The sequence below is a fragment of the Pinus tabuliformis genome, chromosome X (assembly GCF_031772625.1).
Source record: "Pinus tabuliformis cultivar Carrire ecotype Pingquan chromosome X, CPIR1, whole genome shotgun sequence".
Taxonomy (NCBI): Eukaryota; Viridiplantae; Streptophyta; class Pinopsida; order Pinales; family Pinaceae; genus Pinus; species Pinus tabuliformis.
The window spans coordinates 1,420,038,954-1,420,059,743 of NC_142308.1; positions in this window are offsets into that span (position 1 = coordinate 1,420,038,954).

Consider the following 20,790-nt stretch of genomic DNA (forward strand, 5'->3'; position numbering starts at 1 on the left):
CGTACGCAGCTTGCCTTAAGAGAACCTGCGTACATACGCCCTGTCTCTAAAGGCGGGCTGCGTACACCACAGAGTGGATTTTTAAACTCCAATTTCTCCAAAATGAACCAAAAACTTTCAATTTTATGGACTCTAACAGATGTTTTATGGTGTGTAGATTTCCCACCATGCTTGATTGGCGCGAGAGAGAACATGAAGATGTTGATTTGGCCGCCATTAGTCACCAACCTTCCATTGATGCTTTAAAGGCATGCGGACTTTACAAATACTGGGCCATACCTGGCATGAGGGCTCAGGTGCGCTTTCTAGAGTGGCTGGTCGAAAGGTGGAACGTTCAGGATCAGTGCTTTTACATTGGAGGGCACCAGCTCGAGATAGAGCCCTCAGATATTTACTTTCTCACTGGTTTTCCCAAGAGGGGCGAACAATTGACTCTGTCCGGGACTAGGCCGGGTGGCCAGTCCATTGCTAGTCTCCGACTAGAGTGGTGCAATAATCAGAACCAGGAGAAGGGGATAGAGATCAAAAAGATATCCCGACCTGAACTTATGGTAATTGCCTTTACAGTTACCAGACTTTGCGGTGCTGCCGCTTTGCACATTGCCACCGGGTCCCAAATGCGGATGGCGATTGATTGCTATCGAGGCACCATTTTCAACTGGTGTGATGCTGTGTTGGCCAATTTAAAGGGCCAACTGACTAGGGCAAAAAACGGGCAACTGAAGACTTTTGGTTATGGGCCTTTAGTTTTGAGTTTTGCTCTAGAGAGGGTTCCGATGCTGATCCCACAGCAGCTCACTGTTGAGGCTGGGCTTCCCCGGGAGCCTAAGTTGATGCGATGGGTTGTGGTGATGGCCCGTCATCCTGACGAGGGCACGGAGGTTGTCCGATTTAGACCGGAGTATTTTCACTGGTTAGAGAACCAGGTCTTCTCGATACAGGATTTTCCTTATGCCGGAGTTGATTTTCGCGGAGATCCGGACATGATTCTTCCACCGGGAGAACAGTGGGATGACACAGGTACTTCATTTTTCACAAGTTTTTAAATTATCTATTTTTTTTTGTTTTTATATCGTCTCAAAACTGACAGTGAAAATTTTCAAAATGCAGATGTAGGCCCACAGCGCCCAGCCAATCTCCGGCCTTTCGAGAGGAGAGTACCAGTTGCACCAGCACCGGCCCCACAGGACGCGGCCGCAGAGACCTTAGCTGAGTTGGAACAAGACCTAGAGCGTCTTACGGCAGACATACCAGAGACGACTATAGATGATATTCCTATCAGACTTCAGCGCTATGTGGTCGCAGTCCCAAGACCTTTTAGGAGGTTCTTGTGTAGGGTAGCCCGTGCAGTGGTGTTGTATAGAGAGCATCACCAGTGATTGGATGGTCACTTTTTGTAGACACATGTGACATTTTGGTTTTTTGTACTTATCATTTTTGCCGATCATAAGGTGTTTTTCAACCTATGATCGAAGACGATGTATTTTTTGACACACTCCTATCTATATATATCATTATTACCGGCTTATCTTGTTAAACATGTGTGATGAAATGTTTTTAAATTTACATGTATGATTATCACAAATGTCTGTCTAACATTTGAGAAGCAATTGCATCTGCTAATGTATTTAAAGACCTTGGAATATGCTGATATTCAATGTAATCAAATTCACGTTCCAAGAGGCGCACTCTCAAAAATAACCTTAATAACACTGGATTTCTAATGGCATATACTCTATTAAGCTGTAATACAACGAGTTCAGAATCTAACCTCACTATCAAACTCCGAATCCCAAACGAAATAGATTCAGACAATAATTCAATCACTGCACTGTATTCTGCAATGTTGTTTGTTGTTTGACCGAGGCTCACCCCATGCATAGAAACTAACTCGTCAGAGGGCGAATAGATAACCCAAGCTGCGGAAGAGATATTCCGTGTACTACGACAAGCACCATCAGCGAATCCAATGTACGTTTGGAGAGGCGTCGACATCTGCAATATCAAGAGTAAAACCAAGATAAGCCAGAATAACGACGAAAAACACACTCTCTAAGCTAAGCACACTGTCTATACTAACAAACACACCAGCTAGAAAGAAAAAACTAACCTAACTAAATCTCCATACCCATCATTTAAGCATAATACCTCTTTAGGTAAAGTCCATTTTTGGGTTTACCCAAAGAGTCCCCGTCAAAATCTACCAGCTCATAGGCCCCTTTTGCTAGCTTTCGCTTGACAATGTAGGGCCCATGCCACATAGGAGCGAATTTTCCAGCACCTAATTTATCGTTAGCTTGATCATATAATAACACTAGGTCTCCTCCCGAAAAATTTCGAGGAGTCACATTTTGATCATACTGAGCTTTCATACGTTTTGCGTGAGTCTCGATTGCCAATGCAGCGTCACGTCGAGTCTCATCTAATTGAGCTAAGTATAATAAACGCTTCTCCTCTTCGGAAGTAGCTGGAAGTAATTCGACAGCCATTTGAAGTGACGGATTTCGCATTCAATGGGCAGCACAGCTTCCAAACCATAAACTAGTTGGAAAGGAGTGAACCCTGTTGATGTTTTCACTGAGGTTCGATACGCCCAAAGCGCAGAAAATAACATGTTGTGCCAATTTGACCGATGAATACCGATGATTCGTCGGATCATGATAACTAAAACTTTGTTGATGGACTCAACCAGACCGTTGGCTTGTGGATAATAAGGAGTTGAGCTATCATGACGCAAACCAAGCTGGCCTGTAAGTTCTGTCATCATAATGTTTTGAAAATGGCGCCCATGGTCAGTGATTATCGCTTGTGGGACACCAAACCTAGCAATAATGTGATTGAATACGAAAATTGCAGTTGTCTTGCCGTCTGCCTCGAATGTAGGCATCGCCTCGGCCCACTTAGTAAAATAATCAACCGCAAGGATGATATACGCATGCCCCCCGGCCGAGTGAGGGTTACATGTAATAAAATCGATACCCCATTTAGCAAAAGGACCAACGGAAATTATAGGGTGGAGAGGAGCAGGTGGTGCGCGCATCTTGCGATCAAACACTTGGCAGTTGTGGCATTTCCGGACCGCAATAATACAGTCTTTAAACAAGGACGGCCAGAAGGAGCCAGCGCGCAATATCTTTTGGGCTGTGGCATACCCAGACATATGACCGCCACACACTCCAGAGTGACAGTCATTCAAAACCCTTTCAGCTTCCTCGTGAGTTAAGCAACGGCGAAAAACCAAGTCTGCCCCATGGCGATATAGAGTATCTCCAATAATTTTGTACTGTTGGGACTGGAATCGAATTTTCCGACGTTCTGACTTTGAAACTTCGGGCCGAAAGGATTGGGTCTGGAGATAGACAATCATATCTCCATACCACGGATCTAAAATGCTGATGAGAAACAAAGATTCGTCCGCAATGGGTTCCTCTGCCACAGTTTCCGTGTCAGCACGCGGGAAATCACACATTAACTCGGCAAAAACTAAAGATTTCTTAGACTTAGATTTTTCAAATTCCAAGTCGAAATCCTGCAGGATAACAATCCATTTGGAGTACTTGCCCCCTAGCAATTGTTTAGTCAAAATGTAGATCATAGGGTTGCAATCCGAAATGACTGTAGTTTTACGGAGAAGAATGTAGTGACGAAAACGTTGGACAGCTTGAACGGCTGCCAAGGCCAATTTCTCCACATGTGAATATTTGAGTTCAGTGGGATTTAACGTCCGACTAAGGTAATATATCACATGTTCCGTTCCGAATTCTTCTTCCTATACTAAGACCATTCCAATGGTGGAATGAGCAGCGGCGAGGTACAAAAAGTAATCCTGGTTGTAGTTGGGAGGATGCAGCAACGGTGCATGGGTCAACGCGTGCTTGAGCGCATCGAAAGATTTCTGAGCTATCTCATCCCAAGAGAATTGAGCGTTCTGTTTCAACAACCGGGTAAAACCCTTTGTAATCTCAGCGTAGTTAGGAATGAATCGGTGTAAAAAGTTTGCGTTCCCCTGCAAACTTTGGAGTTGGCGAAGACTCGAAGGAGGAGGCAATTTGATGATAGCTTCTACCTTCGAGGGATCGACGCGGATGCCGGCTTTTGAAACTACAAATCCTAGCAATCGTCCCACTTCTATACAGAAGACACATTTGTGTGGGTTCAACCGAATCCGATAATGCCTACACCTCATGAAGATTGCTCGTAAATGAACAAGGTGATCAGCTCGATGTAAGGAGTGAGCAGGCAAATCATCGAGATACGGTTGCACAATGTGTTTGATGTCATGAAACGCATAAGACATCGCCCTTTGAAAAGTGGCTCCGGCATTCTTAAGCCCAAAAGGTAATTTTCAATAAGCAAATGTCCCCCATGGACAAATGAAAGCCGTTTTTGGTTGATCAGCAGGTAGAATATTGATTTGGTTGTAACCGGAAAAACTGTCAATAAAGGAAAATATTTCACTGTCGGCACAATCATCAATTATTTGATCGATATAGGGTGTTGGATAGTTGTCCTTGGGACAAGCACGATTGATATCCCTATAGTCGATGCATATTCTTATTGTTCCCTGTTTTTTGTTAACTGGAACAATATTCGATACCCAATCCGTTAGCGGGATCGGATAAATGAAACCTACTTTCAACAGCTTCTCAACTTCTGCTTTAATTGCCGCCGCTTTTCGTGGGTGAATCTGACGCAAACGTTGCCGGACGGGTTTAGCGTCCGGGTAAGTCTTGATCTGATGGACAACAATTGCGGGATCAATTCCTGGCATTTCCTCGTAAGACCAGGCAAACACGTCGTGGAATTCTTGAAATAGGGCCTTGTATGTCTGAATTTTGTTATCTGAACACGAGGCACCTATATGAATGTGCTCAACAATTCCGGGCTTGACTAAAATTTCAATGGGAATAGTGCGAGAAATGTTTCCCAAATTCAGCTCTGACTCAGGATGTTTCATTGGACTCTGAGCTTCTTTGACATATTCAGCTGTAAAGATTGATGAGAAATCGTTTTCAAAACGATCATCTTCAGGTAAAAACGAAGATCTATGATGGAGATCTTCCCATGGTAAATCGTCTACGCACAGGACTTCACAAAGTTGTTCGTCAGATGACACAACTTCGGGAAACGTTATTAACTCCGAGGTTGACGCGAAAAGGGATTCCTCACGGACCACATTCATTTGGTCGATTTTGGTTGAACTCGGGTCGGTAAAAGACTGCACGGCTTCATAGGCAATTTCATATGGACTCAAAGGCATTGCATCACCAAATGAGTCTATCTCAGATTCAGAAGGAACGATCCAAGGATCGTCATAAACAATGGTGTCTGAAGTAATCATATGAATAGATGCAAACGAAGACATGGCGTTGATTGGAGGAAAAGGAAAAGTTCCCAGTAAACCGGCATCTTTAACTAATCCTATGCCAACATCCTTGTAAGGGATAGTCATTTTACCGACATGCTGGATACTCTCTGAAGAGGCTGGGTCGGATGAAAAGTAAGCCAGCTGGTCTATGGTTACGATCTTTCCATTATGTGGAAAATTTATTACTCTGAAGACCGATGAAACGACCGTTGTCATAGCGTAAGACCAACTTCGACCCAAAAGAAGGTTGTAGTCTAGAGGGGCATCAACCACCTCCACATCTAGACTAACGGTTTTTCCTTCAACCCCTATAGGAAAATCCTGTAGAATGCCAAACGGATGGAACCCACGGCCATCAAAGGCCTTAAGAATTGTCGGGGATTGATTTAGTGAAGGAGAACCAAGCGATCTCCAGCACTGTATCGACATAATACACGTGGAAGCTCCCTCATCAATTACAGTCCGATGAATAGGCCTGTTTTTGACTATCACTGGGATTTGGAAAGCCATCTGATGAGGCAAACGCGGTGTACTATTTTCTAGATCAAAGATTATTAGGTTCGGGTCCTGAACATCAACAGCTCCTATAGCCGACAAAAGTAATTTTCGCTGTGCTGGGCATGATTGCAGCACTTCTAAAGCCGACATTGCTGAGGGTGAAACAACTAAATCCTCAACAATGTTGTAATTCTGGGCTGCTCTCGCATGTGGATTGAAAGCAGACCTTTGAAGTACACCCTTGGCGGGCGGTTTGATTACTAAGTCAGGGTTAGGTTTCTCGATCTGTAGTGGATCGGAACCGGGAGCTGAGGTTGATGGATTTGAATGAGAAGATTCTGCTTCTTTCGATCCATCAACAGGACTTTTACTACCATAATCTTGCGATCGAGTCGCAATCCTTACATGAGACATCATCAATATGGGTTCTTCACTGGCACTCGAGGAAGAACCTATCATCTTACTCTCCTGCTTTGGAAATGGATCTTTCAAAACAGCAGGAGTTGGGGAACCCTTGATGATTTTCACAACCTCGGCCCGATGAGGGCAATCTCTTGTAAAATGATCCTCTTCACAAATAAGACAAGGATATCGAGGTTTGCGCTTTTCGTCATTGGTTTCCGACTTTTCTGTTTTCTCCTTTGGAGTCTTGTCTGCTTTATTCTTCTTCTTCCCTTTCTTCTTCCCACCGTTCTTTGATTTAGCCGTAGATGACTCTACAGCGTGAATATCAGCGGAAACTTCAGGAGAAGATTCTCCTGTCGGGGATTCTGGTAAGGTTATAATGGGCGAAGAATTCTTTGAAGACTTCTTCTTGCTTTTAGTATTCACCGTACCAATCATGCCATCAGCAGCATGAGATCCCGAAGGAGCAGCAGCGATTTGATTTGACTTTGGAAGATCTGGGATCTTTTCATGTAACGTACCTGACTGAGTGTAAACTAAGTCAAGGTACTGCACTTGAGCAATCACTTGCTCCTCAGTAACTACTCCGGCCTTAGCTACGTCTTCAGTAATCTTCGGTAACAATGATTTAACAAACCATTCAGCTAATATTTGGTCCGGGATAAAAACTTTCACTAATCGCCTTCGACGTCTCCATTCATGTATATGATCAGAAATATAAGTGGACGTCGACTGTTTTAATGAAGTTAGTAGCTCCGTGCCATTATCATATCTGACCGGCAACTGAAAATGAGTTAGGAACGAGGTAGCTAACTGACTGAAATTGTAAAAAGAGGGCCGTGGTAACTCAATGTACCACTTGGCCGCGAGACCAATGAGCGTACGCTGGAAAAGACGTAAGCGGATCGAATCATCCGAGATGGAATTTGAAGCACACCAGAGGTGGTAAGTCATCACATGATTTGACAGATCCTCTCTAGACTTACCCTCGAACTTGGGAATGTCACTGGGCAACTTATTTGGCATTGGCAGCCAGAACGGAAGATAATTTATTGGATCATTCGTTAGGCGCGACAAGTCCGGTAAATCCAAAGTTGCGATAAACGGTAATTGCCGATTAGGATCCCTAAAACTCTGGGTCACAAGACCAGTCCCAGGAGGAGGATATCCAGGATAACTTGGAATAGGTATCGCATTCGGGATATTGTATCCTCCTGGAAAACCAGGATTAACCGGACCGTACTGGGGTTTTGTGGTTGTTGATAAGTGTACCCAGGATACGGTTGATACTGGTAAGCTGGTTGTTGGACAACAGGCCCATATTGGTACTGTCCTTGGTACGGTTGATAAATGAATTGTGGTTGACTAGTGACAACCGTACTTAAACCAGGCTGTCCTACAGGCATCTGAACCGTAGTTTGAATCGTGGATCCAGACAATGGTAAAGATGTCTGAGGAGTAGTTGCAGAGACAGTAGAAACCGGAGCTGTCGATACTCCAGAAGTAAGTGTGGTGGAAGGAACAGATGTTGCGGTAGTTGCAGCAGTCGTTTGAGATGGAGTACTAGGTGAAATGGGCGACTGAGTAACTACCGCAGGTATAGAAGTTTGAACATTAGACTGGACTGGTTGCTGGGGTGGACCAGAAACTAAAGTTTGTCTAGTTTGGGATGACAACTGTACGCTTGGCTGCAACACCTGTTGAACTTGCGATGGATCCCACACTATGTTCATTCCGGGGTATTGACCCATGACAGGTTGAAGATATTGAGATCCATAACCGGATTGAGGGTAGGATTGAAAATTGAAAGGTACATTTCCCGTACCTTGAACATACGATTGACCTTGAGGTGGTTGATAACCTTGACTCGAGTACTGACCTTGGGGTAGATACCCTTGAGGTAAGTACTGATACTGGGGTTGACCTTGAGGCATAAATTGATACTGAGGTTGACCTTGGGGTACATATTGAGGCTGGGGTTGACCTTGAGGAATGTACTGTACCACGGGTACATACTGTCCTTGAGGTTGCCCCCCAGACGCAATTTGTGTACCTTGAGGTTGCCCCCCAGGCGTTAATTGAGGCTGCCCCCCAGGCGGTAACTGGCCACCTTGAGGTTGAGAACCGGGAACTGAACCTGACATCATGTAAATGTCTCCTACACCCAATGGTTTATTACCATTGTTTCCAGCTAATAACCCATGTTCAATGGGTTGAGGAGATGCTCCCACAAAAGTACCAGAAAGTGACTGATACCCAGAGGGAACAGAAGGACCGCCGTACAAGAAAGATTCAGGAGATTGAGTGAAAACGGACGACTGACCAGACATATTTACAGGAGTATAAATACCTCCGGGTGGATAAGGAGTACGAGGTGGAGAAAAACTTGACCCTAAGTTGTCCAAATAATTAGTTAACGAAAGATACCAAGTAGTACTTCTAGGAGGACTGTAAAAGATAGATTCATGCTCCCTTAGATCAATAGTAGGTTGATCTTCAAGGATAGAGACGCCTATTTCTTCTTCTGGAGCAAGTTCTTCAATAGCTATCAAACCAACAGGAAGATTTTCGGTGATGACTCTTTCTACCCTAGGTGAATTAGGAGCACTAGAAGTTGGAGTAACAGGTTCAGATATTTCAGGTTCTTCGCCTATATCACTAGTAGATGAAAAACTACTAGCAAGCTCGGAAACTGCAACAACTTCGGGATTATAACCTGTTTCTAGACCTTGGTAATCTGGATGGACTACCAACGATGACTCTCCTTCTTCAGGTGAACCTACTTTCTGCCACTAGGAGTTACAAGGACCTTCAAACCTTCATAATGACCTGGGACGTCTTCAGGAGGTTCGCCCCGAAGTCTACGGGACTTCCTCAACAAATCGGCCACGGTAACAATCTCAGGAGACTTGCCCCGAAGTCTACGGGACTGTCTCGGTAATTCAGGCACAGTTCAAAACTTTTAACTACTGCACACGCAAACAAAGTAAAATCTCAAAGAAAACTGCCTAAAGTCTCTAAAGAACCAAACAAATTCGAATCACACGCCTAAAGAATCTAGGGCGTCAAACCATACACAAACAGTAGCCTTCTGGACCGAAAACACTAGTTGGTGATGAAGCCCAACATCGCCGAATTCAGTACAGAAGTGGTGGGTGGAACAGTTACCCCGGCAACCTGCTTAATGGATAGACTGGACCAAGTTCCTCCACTTTAACCTTCTCGAGTGAAGTGAACCCCCAAAAAATCCAAGTGAGTCTAGCCGACGTCTACTCCAGGTACAGTGGGATCTTCCCTCCACCGTCACCTCGGGTAGAATCCTAAAGATAATGGTCACTAAGGTTACCAACAGCAACAAATATACCTGGGGGAACAGTCTACGACCCGATAGCACGCAAGGGCAGAGTAACAAGCTCAATCCCCTTGCCGGCTCCTTGACAATAATCCAAGGTTTACCGACAAGTGACCCCAGGCTCCTCGACAATAATCCGAGGTTTACCGTTTGTAGTATGTGCGTATCTGGCGTCTTTCCCAATGAAGGAGGATTGATCCCCTCACTGGTTCGGACACGGTCTCGTGCTTCTCCTTTAAGAGGAACTTTCCCAGAGTACAAATGAAACAATTGGATTTATCCTACCACAAGATGAGCTACTTGTTTGGTTTTACTATCTTGGAGAGTTAATTACTCTCCTACTCCAAGACACTAGCCTGATCTATATTGGTGTTTCAGAGCCCTAGTAAATAAAAGTTACTAAGTTGATTTTACTTTAAGCGTTAATTTTTATGGCTTTTCTTTAGGACAAAAGGTAGTGGAGATGAAACTGATGGTGTGTAGACTCGACTCAAATCCACTAAAAAGATGCACTTAGGATGATTTATACTAATTTTCTTTTTCAATGAATTCCCTAGCTAAGAGAGTTGGAGAATGCAAGATTGATATAAAAACAACTTTCTTGGAAATGAAAATCAAAGAAACAAACTCTTTATCTTTTCCAAGGCATACAACACATGACCACTAATTACGTCACGAAAATTCCTTTTCTTTTCAAAGACTCAAATGCTACTAAAGCAAACTTTTCTTCAAAAGAGTTTTTGTTTTGTATTTTTCTCTATATTAATAAAGCATGTAAAACTTACTTTAACAGAAATCAAAGTTCAAAAATCTATGGCAATCAAATCAACTCAATTTCACACAAAAGCAAATCCAAGAGAAATGCACCTAAAAGTAAATCTAATGAGGCAAAAGCCTACCAAGTATGATTCCAGGATGTTTTACTCAGTCAAAATTTAACTAAGGACTAGTTAATGCAGAATCAAAAACCAGTCAAAAACAAAAATCAAAATCTTTTGTTCTTTTTCTCAAGAATAAAATTCAAAGTTCAATCAACAAAATTTTTCGAGATTCGGCAAAGAGAGAACTCAAAGGTAGGTTTCTCACAAGGGTGGATTCTATGAAAGGTCCGACTCCTAAGAAGACTGAAAAAGACCAGGGAGATCCAAGGTTTTACAACTTCTAAAGCCAAAGTCACTACAGGACCAATGCAAAAATCAAACCCTAGGAAAAAATCTCTATGAATTTCACTAAAACTCTTGACACTGATGAAACAAGCTTAGGTGAAGATTTATGACAGGTAACCAGTGGATCTGGGCAGTAAAAACAAATTAAAAACAAAATCTAAGAGGAAAAAAGGAAAAAATTGAAATTTTCTCAACTTTGACAGGGTACGCAGGCAACCTGTTTGCACAGGTGCGTGTACGCTCTGTGCACAAAGCTGTAGTGCGTACAGGAACACACTGTGCTTAACTCAGAGGGTGCGTACTACTAGAAAAATCAAGAAAAACTAAAATCTAATTTAACCCTAAGCTAGCCCACCCAAATACACAGTCAAACAACCAAAAACCAAAAAACAAACGACTTTTCTCAGATCAAAGTTTCACACAAAGGAAAAATCATTCACATCAATGGAGTTCCCCAGCGGAGTCGCCATTTTGTCATGCGGAAAGAGTCGATTTTGCGGACAAAATCGACCTCCCTAGAAGCTAAGGCTTTCTAGTGACAAACAAGACAAGTAAACCCTACCTTTCTCTAAATATGCATTTAAAATACAAGTAAACAGGTGTTTATAACATACCTTTAGTCCAACGCTTTGTAGTAGTCCAGCCTCGCCGATCCGGATGAGCTCCTCTTTCTCTTCGAAACCTGCATTCACTAACAAGCCAAAAGATTAAATAGCACCTGAATAACTTATAAAATAACACATATTTATCATACAGACCAAGGAGTATATGAAACAAATCATGTATAACAATCTGTTGAGAAAAGTGAGCTTATTTGTATTAAGTGGAAACAAAAGAAACCATTACAACCTGAGCCTTGGTGTTGTGCAGGTCCCTCCTAGGGTCCAGCAAGAGTTTTCCTTTACTTTGATCAGCTCACCCACTTCCAAATAAGGCTAGGAAAGGATGGGAATCTCTCCTCTCAAGCTCTATAAGGGAGTCCTAATTCCAGCAGCATCTACCCTTAGGAATATTCAGCTTTCAACCTCCTCTCCTTCTGGCCCAATGCCTGTATTTATAGTGCTCTAGAGGAAGTTAATCAGGTCCACCATCAATGGGATAAGTCCCTCTTTGAATGTGATAGCTCCCCTCTTGATGGGATAAGTTCCTCTTTCATAGGGATACATGAACCATCTGGTGGCGCTCAATACACGTCAAAAAAGCTTCTAGAATGCTCTAGAAATGACCACAAGTAACTTTTTTGAAGTGAAACTTGCGCCTTTTGACCTTTACAGGAGTACGCACCCACCCTTTTACAGACAGAGCGTACAAGTACGCAGGTATTGTGAACTTGAGTTGCGTACACGCAGGTAAGGCTAAGAGAAACTGCGTACCCAGAGATATAAAGATTTTTAAAGACTTTCTCTCTTTCTTGGAGTTTGACATGAAGAGCAGAGGTATAAGACTTGCCAAGGAGGATAGTATGACAGTTGATGGAGCCATACTAACTGCAAATAGTCATGGTGACAAATTTTAGTGTAACACCTACTCTAATCTGATAAAATGGCTACCATATCAAGTGATAGCAAAAATCCAGTGCAACCATTCAAGAAAATGGACACTTAATTGAAGTTTGCATTCCACTTCGTTAGGCAGAAAAATTGTTATGAAACCAGCTCAAAAAAAGATAGAAAAGAGAGATCAACGCCTTAGAATTCAGCCTCTTCGAGGGGGAAACCTCCTTTACATTACACAAATGATCAATTCTTGGATGATTCAAATGACAAAACCTCCTTTCTATATATAGGAGTCTAAGGAGTCACAATATAACCCAATCGACCTAACAATAATAATATAAAGCCACAAAAATAACAATTGAGGGATTCTATGGGGCACAGTAATAACAATATGGGGACAATAGGGGCACAACAATATTAATAAGGGATACAACTACAATAGTAATGGGGTAATCACTAGTATTATAGGGACCCAACATGTCCCTCTCCTTCAAAAAAGTGTTGTCCTAAATGCTTCAGTAGTTCTGGATGCTTCTGTATAAAATTATCATCCTCCCATGTGGAATCTTCAGCGGATAAATTCTTCCACTTGATAAGATACTCCGAAATTGATTGATTTCGTAACTATCGAGTTCTTGTTTCTGTGACTACTTCTGGTTCCAATATAATTTTTCCTTCCTCGTCAAGTTCTGGAAATATTGTTTGAACTGGGAGCTTGTCGCCTATAACCTTCTTTAAACATGAAACATGGAAAACTGGGTGCAATCGAGAAGCTGCAGGAAGCTCCAATTTGTATGCAATAGTACCAATCTTTTGCAACACTTTGTATGGACCATAATACTTTGGTGATAATTTATTATCCTTCTTAGCTTGCTTGAGGGACATTTTCTTATATGGTTGTAGCCGTAGGAATACCCAATCTCCTACATCAAAACTTCTTTCACTGTGATGTTGATCTGCCTGTTGTTTCATTCTATTCTGTGCCAACATGAGGTTATCCTTTAAGAGTTGGAGGACATGTTGTTGATGTTCGATGTGATGTTCCATTGCTTGAACCTTAGAATTTTCTCTTAAATATGATATGATGGATGGTGGCTGATATCCATAAAATGCCATAAATGGGTCATTTTTGTTGCTGTATGGAAGGAAGTGTTATACCACCATTCAGCCAGAGGCAACCATTTTACCCATTGTGTCTGTTTATCAGATACAAAGCAACGAAGATATCCTTCCAAACATTTGTTTACTATCTCAGTTTTCCCATCAGATTGATGATGATAAGATGAGCTATGAGCTAACTGAGTACCAAGAAAATAAAATAATTATGTCCAAAAATTTCCAGTGAAAATGGTATCTCTGTCACTTACAATAATCTTTGGGTTTCCATGTAGCTTTTTAATTGTTTCCATAAATGTAGTAGAAACTGTACTGGCTCTAAATGGATGTGATAATGCACAAAAGTGTGCATACTTGGTAAGTATGTCAACTACCACCATGATGACACTCTTTCCCTCAGACTTGGCTAAACCTGTGATAAAATCAATTGAAACCTCCTCCCAATGTTGGCTTGGAATGGATAAAGGTTGTAATAGACTTGATGTCTTAATTGTTTCAACTTTATTTTGTTGGCAAACCAAACATTCCGCCACAAAATTTTGAATATCTGATTTAAGGCCCTCCCAAAAAATTCCTTCTTAACCCTGTGGTAAGTTTTTAAAAATCCTGAGTGCCCTCCTAAGGGAGAAGTGTGCAATTCCATAAGAATATTTTGTTTTAGATGGGAATTCTTACAGAGGTATAAGCGATATTTGTACCATAACGAATCGTTTTGCCAGCTAAATGTATCAGACGTACTGGAGTCTTGTTGTAACTTTCGAATAAGTGCCCACACTTCTTCATCATTCTTCCATCCCTCTCTTGCTTCGTTTATCCAATCTGGTTGGAAAATAGAAATAGCGCACAACAATGCTTCCACATCCTTATCCTTTCTTGAGAGTGCATCTGCCACCACATTTTGCTTCCCTTTTTTGTAGATGATTTCAAAGTCATAACTGTTACACTAAAATTTGTCACCATGACTATTTGCAGTTAGTATGGCTCCATCAACTGTCATACTATCCTCCTTGGCAAGTCTTATACCTCTGCTCTTCATGTCAAACTCCAAGAAAGAGAGAAAGTCTTTAAAAATCTATATATCTCTGGGTACGCAGTTTCTCTTAGCCTTACCTGCGTGTACGCACCTCAAGTTCACAATACCTGCGTACTTGTATGCTCTGTCTGTAAAAGGGTGGGTGCGTACTCCTGTAAAGGTCAAAAGGCGCAAGTTTCACTTCAAAAAAGTTACTTTTGGTCATTTCTAGAGCATTCTAGAAGCTTGTTTGACGTGTATTGAGCGCCTCCAGATGGTTCATGTATCCCTATGAAAGAGGAACTTATCCCATCAAGAGGGGAGCTATCCCATTCAAAGAGGGACTTATCCCATTGATGGTGGACCTGATTAACTTCCTCTAGAGCACTATAAATATAGGCATTGGGCCAGAAGGAGAGGAGGTTGAAAGCTGAATATTCCTAAGGGTAGATGCTGCTGGAATTAGGACTCCCTTATAGAGCTTGAGAGGAGAGATTCCCATCCTTTCCTAGCCTTATTTGGAAGTGGGTGAGCTGATCAAAGTAAAGGAAAACTCTTGCTGGACCCTAGGAGGGACCTGCACAACACCAAGGCTCAGGTTGTAATGGTTTCTTTTGTTTCCACTTAATACAAATAAGCTCACTTTTCTCAACAGATTGTTATACATGATTTGTTTCATATACTCCTTGGTCTGTATGATAAATATGTGTTATTTTATAAGTTATTCAGGTGCTATTTAATCTTTTGGCTTGTTAGTGAATGCAGTTCGAAGAGAAAGAGGAGCTCATCCGGATCGGTGAGGCTGGACTACTACAAAGCATTGGACTAAAGGTATGTTATAAACACCTGTTTACTTGTATTCTAAATGCATATTTAGAGAAAGGTAGGGTTTACTTGTCTTGTTTGTCACTAGAAAGCCTTAGCTTCTAGGGAGGTCGATTTTGTCCGCAAAATCGACTCTTTCCGCATGACAATAACCCAACATCTTTGTGACCCACTTTTGTTGCTTTTCAGAGGATAATCTTTGTTCTAAAAAGTATTTAAGGCTATCATGATCCGTTTTTACCTTGAAGTGTCTTTCCATTAGGTAGGGTCGCCATTTCTTAAGTGCATGGAGTATTGCCAACATTTCCTTCTCATAAATAGCTTTGTGTAAAAACTTTCCCTTAATTGGACGACTTTCGAAAGCAATGGGTCTTGCATCTTGCATTAAAACAACACCAATTCCATTTCCTGAAGCATCACATTCCACAATAAAGGTTTTTGTGAAGTCTGGTGTAGCTAAGACCTATGCTTGGCACATTGCCTCTTTAAGATGCTCGAAGGCCTTTGTTGCTTCTAGAGTCCATGAAAACACATCTTTCTTCAATAATGTTGTTAAAGGTGTTGCTATTCTCCCATAATTCTTAACAAACTTGCGATAATACTCTGTCAACCCGAGAAATACTCACAGATGCTTTATGCATGTGGGGATTTTCCATTCCTTAATGGCTTTAATTTTGCTAGGGTCTACCTTAACTCCTTCATGAGATACAATATGACCCAGATATTCCACCTCTTGTACTCCAAAGAAACATTTGGATCTTTTTGCATATAATTGATTTTCCCCCAATAGTTGTAGCACCCTGTCAACATGTTCAACATGATCCTTCCAAGACTTGCTGTAGATTAGTATATCATCAAAAAATACTAACACAAATTTTCTAAGGAATGGTTTGAAAATGGAATTCATCAAACCTTGAAATGTTGAAGGTGCATTGGTAAGGCCAAAAGGCATGACCAAAAATTAATAATGACCCTCATGAGTTCTAAATGTTGTTTTCGGAATGTCTTCAGTCTTCATTCTGATTTGATGATATCCTGAATGAAGATCCAACTTGGTGAAGTAAATTGATCCATGCAATTCATCCAGTAATTAATCAATGACAGGAATGGGAAACTTATCTTTAATAGTGACACATGCATGTGATCCATCCTTCTTGTGCACCAATATTAATGGAGCAGAGAAAGAACTTTGACTTGGTTGAATTATACCAGCCTATAGAATTTCTACAACCATACGTTCAATTTCACTGTTTTGGCCATAGGGATATCTGTACGGCCTGATGTTTGGAGGAACACTTCCTGGAATCAGATGAATAGCATGATCATGATCATGAATAGATGGGAGAACTTTGGGAGTCTCAAATACCTTAGAATGATTGTCCAAGATTTTTTGGAGATCTGGAGAAATAGATGATTCCAATGTGGAAACATCTAGCAAACATAATTGTGCAATTACACCTCTTTGTTCCTTTTTTAGAAGCTTTGTCATACCGTTAGAGCTGATTATATTTCTTGGTTTCCCTGCAATACCCCTTAATTCAACTTCCTTTCCTTCCACAAAAAATTTCATGAAAAGTTCTTGAAAATTAAAAGCTATTGTACCCAAGGATTGTAGACATTGGACTCCTAGTACAACATCAACACCTCCCATTGGAATGGAAAGCATTGGTCTAGTCAATACATATTCTCCCATGGATAGCTTGATATTATGACACTTTCCAGAGCAATTTATTGTTCCTCCATTTGCAACCATCACTTGACACTCTGGTGCCAGATATAAGAAGCAATTCAATTCTTTTGCTACCTTACAATGAATAAAATTGTGGGTACTTCCTGAATCAATCAACACTATTACCTTTTTCTTCTTGATTTGTCCTTCTATCTTGATGGTTTGAGGAGTGGTAATTCCTGCCAATGCATTACAAGATATGGTCGGATTCATTTCTTCTTTATCTAGGCTTTGTTCCTGGAGTATATCCTCTTCTTTTGACCTTTCTTGCTCATTTTCTTCTTCCTTTTCACAATCTATGTAGAATAATTTCTTCTCAGTACACTTATGACCTTTAGTGTATTTGCTATCACAACTGTAAAAAAGCCCTTTTGCACTTTTTTCTTCCAATTGTTGCGGTGTCAACCTTATAGGTTGTGGAATACTAGGGGAAACAACACTTCCATCTTTATAGTTGTGAGTGGTATGCTTCCTGGTTGCCATAATTTCGCTTTCAATTTTTCTTGCTAACCTGAATGCCTTCTCTAATGAATCGGTTTCCCAAAGGCGAACATCATGTTGGATATTATCCTTTAAAGTTACTATGAACACATTAATCCTATGCTCCTCTGGAATAATTTTTACCCTTATGTTCAATTTTTGGAACTCCTCAATGTGCTCCATTATTGAACCCTTTTGTTTGAGACTTATCAATTGGCTAAAAAAAGTGTTGCTTTTTGTATCCTCATAATGTGCTGTCAATTCTTCCGTAAAAATTTCCCAAGTGATAATTTGTTTACAAGAGCAAAGCCATTGATACCATACAAACTGATTTGGTTCCAAATATAAAGTTTCAATACGTACCTTTTGTGTGTTTTGCACATTATTGAAATCGAAAAATTGCTCCATCTGTAATATCCATGTTGCGGGATCCTTGCCATCAAACTTCCTCATATCGATTTTTGGAATATGGTGGGTCTTCGATCCAACATTAGAGTCTATGGAATCATGATTAACATTTCTTTTGTTCTCATCATGAGTTTCCTTTACTACCCTTTCACCATTAGTGACCATTTCTTGTAGCAACGTATTCATATTTATCTTAAATTCTTCCACCTTATCATCCATGCCATCAATTTTAACGTCCATGCCATTCATCTTAGCTTCCATACCATCCATATTACCTTCTACACCTTTTTTTAAACAATCCATCTTAGCTTCTACACCTTTCTTTAAACCATCCATCTTATCTTCTACATCTTTCCTTAAACCATCCATGTTAGATTTTGTTGCTTTTTGTGCAAGTGACACTTGTTGCACTTGGTCTCGTAAGTTTGATATATCATGTTGCATTTCTTCCTCTTCTTCATGAGTCATGCTAGAGCTTTCAGGTTTCTTACTAGGTGTTTTCATTTCTTTCCTCGGGGCATCAATTACCGATTCAAACTAATTTTTCAAACCAAGCTTATGCAAAAATTTAAAAAAACTACACACCTTTTTTCACTTTGTAGAAGCTTGATATTGAATCTGATGTATCTCTACAATTTCGAATCATCCAGTTCTAAAATTGCAACTTGTAGTAGCCCTCTGTGTCCTCTTTCCAATGCCACTAGTCTGATCCAAATTGGATTCTCCAAGGAAGATTTATGCACAATCTCCCAAGATGACGTGATTATAGACTAGTTCAGTAGAGCGACCTTTTACGACATGCCACGAGCCACTGTTTCGACCTTTGGATCTGAAAAAGATATATCAGAAACTAAAGTTTGTCCTCTTTCTATGCCTTCTTACGAAATTTCAATCTGATTCTCAGAGAGAAAGTTATGACGATTTTCCCCAGGTCACGTGTTTCGAATGTAATTCAGGAGTCTGGAAAAAGACCAACTTCCTCAGATCATATCTCCGCAAATATAGCGCGAAAGGCTCTGAAACATCACAAAAAAAAGTTATAGCGAAAATTCCACGATGACCTGTTTGGAGCAGCGAAACCCTAGAATCCAAAGCTCTGAAACCAATTGTTATGAAACCAGCTCACAAAAAGATAGAAAAGAGAGATCAACGCCTTAGAATTCAGCCTCTTCGAGGTGGAAAACTCCTTTACATTATACAAATTAGCAATTCTTGGATGATTCAAATGACAAAACCTCCTTTCTATATATAGGAGTTTAAGGAGTCACAATATAACCCAGCCGACCTAACAATAATAATGTAAAACCACAAAAATAACAATAGAGGGATTCTATGGGGCACAGTAATAACAATATGGGGACAATAGGGGCACAACAATATTAATAAGGGATACAACTACAATAGTAATGGGTAATCACTAGTATTATAGGGACCCAACAAAAATAAATTCAGAAAATGGAAACTCAACTTTTCCACTGGATCCAATAGCTGCATTGATGAATCTAGAAGATTCTCCCTTCACCAATGCCTGTAATAAACTGACCAAAGGATTAGAAAAATGAATTTGTTATTGAATTTTATCTTCTACAATTGAGAAAACCACAGTTTTGATGTGTTCATCAATGGTATCTAAAATATCTTGCCACTTTTTACAACTGTCCTCTTCTTGATCGGGTTTAGGGTATTGAATTTCTTCCTTAAACTCTGTCTGATTAGTTTGTTGTGGTGTTGTAAGAGTGATTTTCTATGGATAATCTTCATGAACATATACACAACATACAACATCTGTTTCTTCCCGAGGGGAGGAAAAATCAAGCAAGACTTCTACTTTTTGTTCATAATGTTGAAAAGGATTTCCTACTAAAGCCTCTAGTATTTCATTGTTTGTGAACTGATCATGATCATAGTAATCTTCCATATATTGAATAAAACTTTCAAAATGATTATAGTAGTTTTGAATCAACAACAAAGATGGATAATCCTCTCTGTATTTTTCACAAAATATAGTATGAAATTTTTTTAATGAACATGTACTAGCAGCAGGCAAATTTTCATACCAAGATTTAGCCTTTTCCTCCAAAGTTGCCATAAAATTTTTCATAAGACGATCTTCATGAAATTTGACTTTAAGCTTACAGATGTGCATATGAAACCTCAATAAATGTACAACAACATCATCTCCCTTTTTATCTTTAAACAATGGAAGATAAATTAACCAATCAATGTTGGGCAAGGGATTTGGAAAACCTGAAATTCTTGATCTATCCACAGGAGCATATCTACATAGTATTCTTCAACTCATTTTGAAAACAATAAAAAAAGGAATGGAGTCATCATAAGTGCTTTACAATTCTAGATTTCTTTGATAAGGGAGTCACCATGCAAACTTTGATCTCCAAATTCTTGAAACATGGAGTCACCAAGTGAATGATAAAAACTTATTGTGTCTGATCACTGTCCATCATCAGTAATCACATCTGGAACTTGATATGATTTTCTTAGGAACTTGAAATGTTCAGTTCCCTAGTATGGTCACCACTATGTTTTCATTATGTATTTTTGAGGTTGAGGGAGTAAACACATAGGACAACATCAAAATCGCTTTGGAAGCCAGGATCTAGCCCTACCAGCTTCAAAGAGGGATCTCTCTATAAAATTTAGCTATATTTGATGTGAATTTCAGGCTAGTTATTACTGTACTGGTTATTTTTGATTGGATTGCTAGGTTGACTAAATTGTTATAATTCCATTGGGCTATGGATTTTAAATATTAACTGGATCTGCATCAAACTTTGAAGGAGTTTCATAGGGCAAGCTAAGTTTCACTAGTTGGATCTTTCAGAATTTTAAATGGATTATGAAACAGAAGAAATGAAAGATTCGGAAGAAACTAAGGAGCAATGAAGGATTCCTTAATTTGAATTCAGAAGAAAAC